Source organism: Crocuta crocuta, unplaced genomic scaffold (genome assembly GCF_008692635.1).
Source record: "Crocuta crocuta isolate KB4526 unplaced genomic scaffold, BGI_CrCroc_1.0 scaffold258, whole genome shotgun sequence".
NCBI classification, from domain to species: Eukaryota; Metazoa; Chordata; class Mammalia; order Carnivora; family Hyaenidae; genus Crocuta; species Crocuta crocuta.
In genome coordinates this window covers 896,538-904,859 of record NW_027532842.1, presented here as the reverse complement: position 1 = coordinate 904,859, position 8,322 = coordinate 896,538, and the positions used below count along the sequence as shown (strand labels likewise).

The 8,322-nt window shown below is 42.6% G+C and overlaps 1 protein-coding gene across 6 annotated transcripts in view; it reads right to left on the bottom strand.

Moving 5' to 3' along the window:
* Positions 1–7,806, bottom strand: part of KATNAL1 (katanin catalytic subunit A1 like 1) — a 125,341-nt gene extending 117,535 nt beyond the window's left edge. For 2 of the 6 annotated variants that reach the window (XM_077745354.1, XM_077745352.1), the window contains exon 1: positions 7,482–7,803. The gene's annotated coding sequence lies outside the window, so the exon portion shown is untranslated. Of the gene's footprint in view, positions 1–6,917; positions 7,040–7,481 lie in introns of those variants that run through there. The other 4 variants (XM_077745355.1, XM_077745356.1, XM_077745353.1 and 1 more) reach the window with 4 other exon arrangements.
* Positions 7,807–8,322: the final 516 nt, after the last annotated feature.

Genomic DNA, 8,322 nt, shown 5'->3' with positions numbered 1-8,322 from the left:
ACACACACACACACACACACACACACACACACACACACACACACCTTTCTCTCCCAGCACAGTTGGGATTTTTATTTCATACCCAAAACTAAGGCATATATTTGGGAAAACCAAAAACTACCTGATATTGAGAACCCCAAACTTCTGAGGATGTCCCTAATAATTTTTAATAAAAATCATAATATATAATTCTCTCATCTTCACACTAATGATTTTTAAATAGGAAAGAAAACATTTTCTCAAATGAATTTTTTATGTGAGTGATACCTAATTCAGTTATAAAACATGTGGGGCTTAAGAAAAAATTCTTATTTTAAACTATTTTCATTCTCTACTTCCATCATTCTCTCATAATGCTGCCTTTTCTTCTAGGAATTGTGAGTTCCTGAAATTAGATATTTATTTTAGAAACAATGAAGCAGCCTCAACAATAGCAATGTGAACAAAATAACACTGGTTAGAACAGTGGTAGCAAAACAAATCAGATTTAAGCATTATGTTCCACGTTGAATTCGACCAATGTGGTCCAGCCTCTACATATAAACTTTTCTTTCAAGTTTATCAAAATCACCAAAGTCCAGTCTATTTCATGCAATGACTGCTATAAATCCAAGCAATTAAAAAAAAAAAAACCCACATAATCACAACTGCTAGAATTATTGCATCTTGAAGTATGTTTTAATAGCAATAAATTGTTGAGTACCAGTCACCAAAACAGTTAACTTTGAAAGTCACAATACCCATCTCTTTATGATGGGTTATTCTCTCAAGGACTGTAGCTTGCCATGAATAATTGAGAATACGTAATCACAAACCCAGAGACAATAGGAAAATGTCTGCAGCAATGAAGCCTTTTTGTTTCCTTACCTAAGCTCCTTAACAAACAGTTGAGAAACAGAAAAATGACTGCCCATATAAAATATAAGAATCGAAAAACATAATCCTAAGAGCTTAAATGTTTCTCAGAAGTAACCATAATAATCTCTGCTCATGTAGCACGTTCTTTAAAACACTGAAGCAGCAGATAACGTTTATTATCTGCCACTCTGTCTCAAGATGGCAGCTTAAACTATAAATTTTATTGGGACTCCTGGGTGGCTCAGTCAGTTAAGCATCCGACTCGGTTTTGGCTCAGGTCATGATTTCATGGTTCATGAGATTGAGCCCCACATCAGGCTCTGCACTGACAGCACAGAGCCTGCTTGGCATTCTCATTCTCTCTCTCTCTCTCTCTCTCTCTCTCTCTCTCTGCTTCTGTCTCTGCCCTTCTCCACCTTTCAAAAAAAAAAAAAAATGGGACGCCTGGGGGGCTCAGTCAGTTAGGCGTCCGACTTCAGCTCAGGTCATGATCTCACAGTTTATGAGTTCAAGCCCCAGTCAGGCTCTGTGCTGACAGCTTGGAGCCTGCAGCCTGCTTCGGATTCTGTGTCTCCCTCTCTCTCTGCCCCTCCCACACTTGTGCTCTGTCTCTGTCTTTCAAAAATAAATAAACGTTAAAAGATTTTTTTAATAAATAAATAAAAAGAATTACAAATTTGGAAAGGGACTCAAAAGGTCTTTTATTCTCTCTCCATACCTTCAAACAGGACCTCATCAAACAATCCATAGCAAAAGAAACATAAAGACATCTAGTGGAGATTAAATAACACCTTGAAAAACTAGTCCCTTTTTTTTTTAAAACTACTCTTATAATCTATGTCTTAGATTTATCTAGCTAATGCCTGTATATACCTAACTTTTACTAAGGACTCTAAGGAATCCTTTTACTAGGTCTACCACATTTAATATAGTTATCTAAGAGAAAACAATGTTTGAAATAATGATAAGTCCTGGGTGGCTCAGTTGGTTAAGCATCTGACGTTTGATTTAGGCTCAGGTCACGATCTCACAGGTTTTGAGTTCAAGCCCCGCATCACGTTCTGTACTGACAGTGCAGAGCCTGCTTGGTATTTTCTCTCTCCCTCTCTCTCTGCCCCTCCCTTGCTTGTTCTCTATAAATAAATAAATAAACAAACAAACTTTTAAAAAAATAATGCTGAGTACATTAAAATATACATATTTCCATTTACAAATAGATGCTCAAAATTAGTAACATGATAATATAAATCAGTCCAGAAATGAGATATTATCTGACAACTGAAGAAGTTTAGAGCTACTGAGACCTGAAATCATGCAGCGAAATTCCCAATTTCTCTGAAGATGAAACCAAGGCAAAGATGTTATTACTATTAATGGTCTATAAAAGAACATTTTATAGCATTTAAGGAAGCCTCACTTAAAAGAATAATTGAAGAATCTTTTTATTGATCAACTTTTTAATTTGTAATGTAACTACTGCCTGATCTACCTGCTTGATACGGTCAGTTAAAGTCACAGAACAATGGCCCCCATCAAACAGAACTGACAATCGTGGCACATTGCTGGGGGAGAAAGGGGAGAGAAAGGCCTTCAGTTACTGACTTAGGGTTTACCTCCATTAAACTGTCTAATCTTCCCCAAAATCCTATAAAATAGCATTAACATCTTTTTTTTAATAAGGGTACAGGGTTGGAAACGTGTCTGTGATTACAAAGAAAATAAGTTGTAGTTCCAGAACTGGACAACAGATACAGCTGGCCCCTTCCACAATATCACACTCAGTGAACAAACCTTGAAGAAATGTTCTCCATAAAAGAATACCACTGTACAAACTGAGAAAATCAAAGTATTAATCCAAAGGATCCATAAGGGCTTTCTAATTTTACCGTGATATTTACACAAAATAGATAATAACTGTTAGTTAAATGAATAAATCTCAAGTTGCTGAGGAACAATCAATCCTAAGTTCTTAGCCTGGATTCTCTTTCCTTTAGTAACACATGAGGCTATTGGTCTCAATATTTTAAGTTCTCCTATAGTAAATAAAAATTTAAGGGGGGAAAAATCACACAACCTTGTTTTGCTGTCATTGAGAATTACTGAATTCTAATCTCAGTGAGAACATTAACTTGTCCTAGCTCAGTGGCTATTCCAAAACTCCACCCTTCTCCTTTCCTAACCCTCCATCCCCTCTCATCAATTGACCTTGATTCCTATCCACCTAAAGAGAACATAAGCTTTGAACTCTCTAACGTTTTACCACCCAACCTATAAATATCCCTATCTGTCCTCACTTCTTTTCTTCCTTTTTCAGTGCCTCTATCCTCCTGTCTACACTAGCATACTGCCTAGGATCACAGCTAGCACTTAGTTGATACTTAAAAAATTCAACAAACTAATTCTAGACTAATTCTTCCAACTCTGCTCATCCCATCATTTCCTGCATTTTCAGAGATAGATCCATCAACCATCTCTTTCTCTCATCTCCAACATCTTCAAACATTTCCTCTTTATTGGCTGTCTCCCTAATAGTTTATCAAGCTTTAAAGAAAAAAAAAAACTTACAAGCCTTTTTGTTACTGCCTTATTCCTTTCTTTTCTTCAGAGTCAAACTTCTTTAAAATGGTTTTATTTTTTTATTTATTTTTGAGAGAGAGACAGAGCATGAGCACGGGAGGGACAGAGAGAGAGGGAGACGCAAAATCCAAAGCAGGCTCCAGGCTCTGAGCTGTCAGCACAGGGCCTGACTTGAGACTCAAACTCACCAGATCATGACTTGAGCTGAAGTCAGACGCTTAACCGACTGAGCCACCCCAGGCTCCCCAAGAGTCAAACTTCTTTACAGAAAAGTGTACGTGGGGATTTTATATTAAAGAAGTGCTGTCCATTTCTTTTAGGTAGGATAGTATTACAGTTTTTTTAAAAAGAATCCTTAAATTTTGTTTGTTTATTTAAGGAATCCCTACACCCAACACGGGGCTCGAACTCACTACCCTGAGGTCAAGAGTCACGCTCTCTACCAGCTGAGCCAGCCAGGCACCCCAAGAATCCTTAAAATATATATATTGAAAATAATTACAGATAACAAAAGATAGGATACCTGAGTTTAACTTTAAAACAATCGAAAAACATAAAAATCAATTAAAAACTAAAAAATAATCCAGTTGGGGGCAGGGGCTATAGATGAAACAAAACTGGTTATATGCTCATTCTTCAAGCTAGGGGATGACTATATGGGGCTCATCATTCTATTTTCTTATGTATATGTATTAGTATGGAACATGTAAATGTTTTTTTCAAGTAGCTTATGCTCACATTCCTCTTCCTCATTTTTGCAAAGTATAGAAGTGATTTGTCAGGGTGCCTGGGTGGCTCAGTCCGTTGGGCAGCCACCTTAGGCTCAGGTCATGATCTCACAGTTTGTGGGTTCGAGCCCCGCATCGGGCTCTGTGCTGACAGCTAGCTCAGAGCCTAGAGCCTGTTTCAGATTCTGTGTCTCCCTCTCTCTCTCTAACCCTCCCCTGCTCATGCTGTCTCTCTCAGAAATAAATAAAAACGTTAAAAAAAAAAAAAAAAAAAAAAAAAAGTGATTTGTCATCACCAAATCCACGGGGCACATTTCAATCTTGACTTTACTTGCACTCTCCAAGACACATGATACTCTGGACCATTCCTGCTTCTAATTTTCCTCTCCTTTGTCATTTGCTACACATGCTCACTCTAAGTCTTCCTTTTCTCTGCCTCCCAATCTCTGTCTCATTTGTGGGGGGATTTCTCCCACTTGCTTTCAAACATGGTCCTACCTCCCCTCCACTCTCCCTTTCTCTCTCTCTCTCTCTCTCTCACACACTCACACACACACACACACACACACACACACACACAAATGCTGCTGCTTCTCAAACTTACTGAAACGTTTCCTTTTTCGTGTCTATATATTCCTGCTGTGAGCTAACCCAAACTCTCCTGTAATTTCAACTGCTTATGCACATGCAAACCCCCACCTCCAGCCCTGAACTCTCTCCTGAACTCCAGGTCCAAACGCATCCTTACCTGAATACCCCACAAGAACTTTGAATGAATACTCAAAACTGATCTTTATCTTTCACCTCAACAAAACCCTGCTCCCCCTCCTCACAATCCATACTTTTACTAGACATCCTAGGCAGAAAACTAGGACTCATTTGTCTTAAGGTTTCAAATCTGTCTAGCCCGCAATTTAAATCGTACTAATTTTCTCCCTTCAATACTTCTACAAGCCCTGTCTTTCCATAACTCCAGCTGCTTCATTCAGACTCTCTTCACTTTTCCAGTGTATTTTTTCCCCTACAACTGGTGTCCCTATACCACTCTAATCTCCCCTCCTCTCCTGGGTCCATTCTCCACCCTTCAGCAGGAGTTATCTTTCTAAAATACAAACCCAATAACACCACCTTCATGTGAAATTCTTCAGTGGTTGCCCCATGTTGAAAATGGAAAACACCTCTAAACTCTTTATCATGGTACCAAGTACTTTAAGATCTGGCCCCTCCCACCACTATACGGCGTGCACTCTGGGATTCCTGCATCAGAACGATCAAGGGTTCTCCAAACAAAACACTCTACTACATCCTTTGCTTTTGTTGTACCATTTGCCTAGGGTGACTTTCCTCAACTTCTCTCCAGTGAAAGCCTACTCAACTTTCTTTAACACAGGTCAAATGTCACATCACACTGAAAACTTCCCCGATCTCCTTAGAGTCAGGATATTTCTATCAATGGGTACAGAGAACAGCATCCGTGGTTGAGATCATGACTTAGATAAGTGAGACCACCTGGGTTGAAATCCCAGGTTCAAACCTATCAGCTACGACTCTGGACAAAAATCTTTAAGCCTGTTTCCTCATCTCTGAATAACAGTAGTTAGGGATCTTCATGAGGATTAAATAACGGACTACATACAAAATACTGCACAGTGCCTCGCTGAGATTAAGTATTCAATAAATATTACTGTTGTATTAGGATTTTTTCCCACTCTGGTCTCCTATACCAACTTGCACCTATTTCTATCATCCTATTGTGATGACTTCACTGTTTGCCCATACAGAGCACAGACTGTCTTCTTTTTATTCCCACTATTTGGCACACGGTCCGCAATTTAATAGGCCCTTTAACAAAGCTTGAATGAATGAATAAAACACTTCCAATCCCTATAGTATATACCAGAAGGTCTCAAATTTTTTTCTAATGGTCTTCCTAGATTTACTTTCCATCTCCTTGCACAAAATCGGTAATTAAAGTAAAATTTACAGGCCAGCCTCATTTTATTTGAGGAAAATAGGAATTTTGTAGTGCCCTTGTGTTGTTTTCTTGTTTAAAACACACACCCAAAATAAACCCGCAGCACTATCAACAATTTTTCTACATACTATATAAAACACCAAATTTCTAGGATGGTTATCTACCTGTTGAAAACGTTTTAAAGGTTTTCTAAATCTGTGTCAGTTTCCTTACCAACGGAAGGACGTAAGCCAACCCTAAGGACTAGGTGTATTGCAGAATTGTTGTTTCCTTTTGTTTTGTTTGGCAATTTACATTCTGAAAACATGCTGGGAAATTCTGAAGAATACGGATATAGCCAAAGAAAATAATTATTACCCATAACTAAAAAAAAAAAAAAAGAAATAAAAGAAAGAAAAGTCTGTGCTTTTAAAATTCCAGTAATTTAAACTAATGTTCAAAATAGAATCAAAATATGGGTAGGCAGCGTTCAAGCCAGTAAGTGGGAATATGGGGGTACTCATTTTGTAATCTTAACCCTCAACAAATAAAATGCAATAGGCAAAATGGTTATTTTAAAAAGATACTCCTATATGAAAGCATGGTCTCTACTTCTACACTTTCTACACTTGACCTTTAAACATCAATAATGTTTAAATGCCCTTTCAGTAATAATTATGGGCTTAATATGCAAACATCTCTCAGCTATTTCAGAAGAGACATGAATAAAAGCCTAGAAATACACGTTATCAGGAAAAGGATAAAGTCCTGTTTAACAAAAATAGTTTCTCAGGTCTCACATCAAATGTGTGCCATACATACGGTTCGGCCCCGAGAGGCAGCAACCTGGGAGGGTCAGAGGCGCCGCAGGCCCGAGGCCCTGCAGCGGGGGTGGCTGCTCATCCCTGGGACTACGCGGGGCGGTGGCCCAGCCCAGCCGGGGTGGGGCTGAGCGCTGTCAGCCGGGGCGGGCCAAACGGCCGCCAGCCCGAGCCTCACCTCCACTTCCCTTTCCCAGCGCAGAACCCAGTTCCGCGACCACCCAAGAGCCCCCGCACCACAAAGACAGGTTTTTTTCTCGCCCGGTCCGCTCAAAGTTTATCGGTCTTTGCCAGCGGTCGGGGCCGCCGGGCTTTGTAGTTCGCCCGTCCAGGCCACCCCGCCAAGGCCGAAAGCCCGTGCAGCCGCTAAACTACAATTCCCATAGTGCCCCGCGAGCCTCGCGCTCCCACTGCTCTCCTCCTCCCCTCCCGGCGCCCCAGGACCGCGGCACTGCCCTGGCAGCGGGAGATCGGGTGGGGCTGTCAACCTGAACACCCCGCCACCCGCTCCCCTGCACGCACCGGCCTCCGTCGGGTTATTACCTAGGTGCCGCAGGTCGGCTGGGAGCTGGCGATGCGGTCCGAGTGGGGGTGGGGCACAGGCCGCCGCCGCAGCCGCCGCGGAGTCCGTTAGTTCCCGACGTGCGTGAAGAGGCGGCGGCGTACGGTTGCCATAGCAGCCGCGGACCGAGCGGTGGGGGGCGCGCAGGGACTCCGAGACAACTCGGGGGAGGAGCCTGGGAACCCCACCCGGGTGCGGGGGAAGGGAGGCGCCCGGGTGCTTCGGGGAGAGGAGGGAGACGGTGACATTGAGGAGGGCAAAGTGACTAATTGACCCAGTACGGCCGGATGAGCCCTGCTGCGGTAGCGGCCAATCCCCTTGGCCTGACGCGTGTCCTGTGCCGTCGACGGAGCGGGTTGGTGCCGCTCTGTTCTGAGAGGATGCCTGTGGCGTCAGAGGAAGGAGCGCCCCGGCGGCTCCGCGCNCGTCCGGCCCGGCCCCGCCCCCGCCCCCGCCGCCCCTGCGGGCATCGCCGGCTGCCTCCGCTGGGCGGCGGGGTGGGAACCGAAGCCACCCTTCCGGGGCTTTTCAGCAGGAAAGTGGAATTTGCCGTCTTTAACACCTTTCTGCCACTTTCGGAGGAGTGGGATAGAAATGCATCCGTTAGTAAAATGCAATGCCTACAGCCTTTAGGATTATTCAGGAGGTTTGAGGACTTGTAGGCGGCACTGATTGGAGCTGAATTTCTGATGTGTCCTATTTCTTAGGCGATCGTTTGTGGACTCTCCGCGACCCACCTCAGAGGTGCAGTGCAGTAGAAACTGAGGTTCAGCGCAAGGGCTTCTAAAACCCGCTTCTTGGTTCACCTCCTGCCCCTATAGT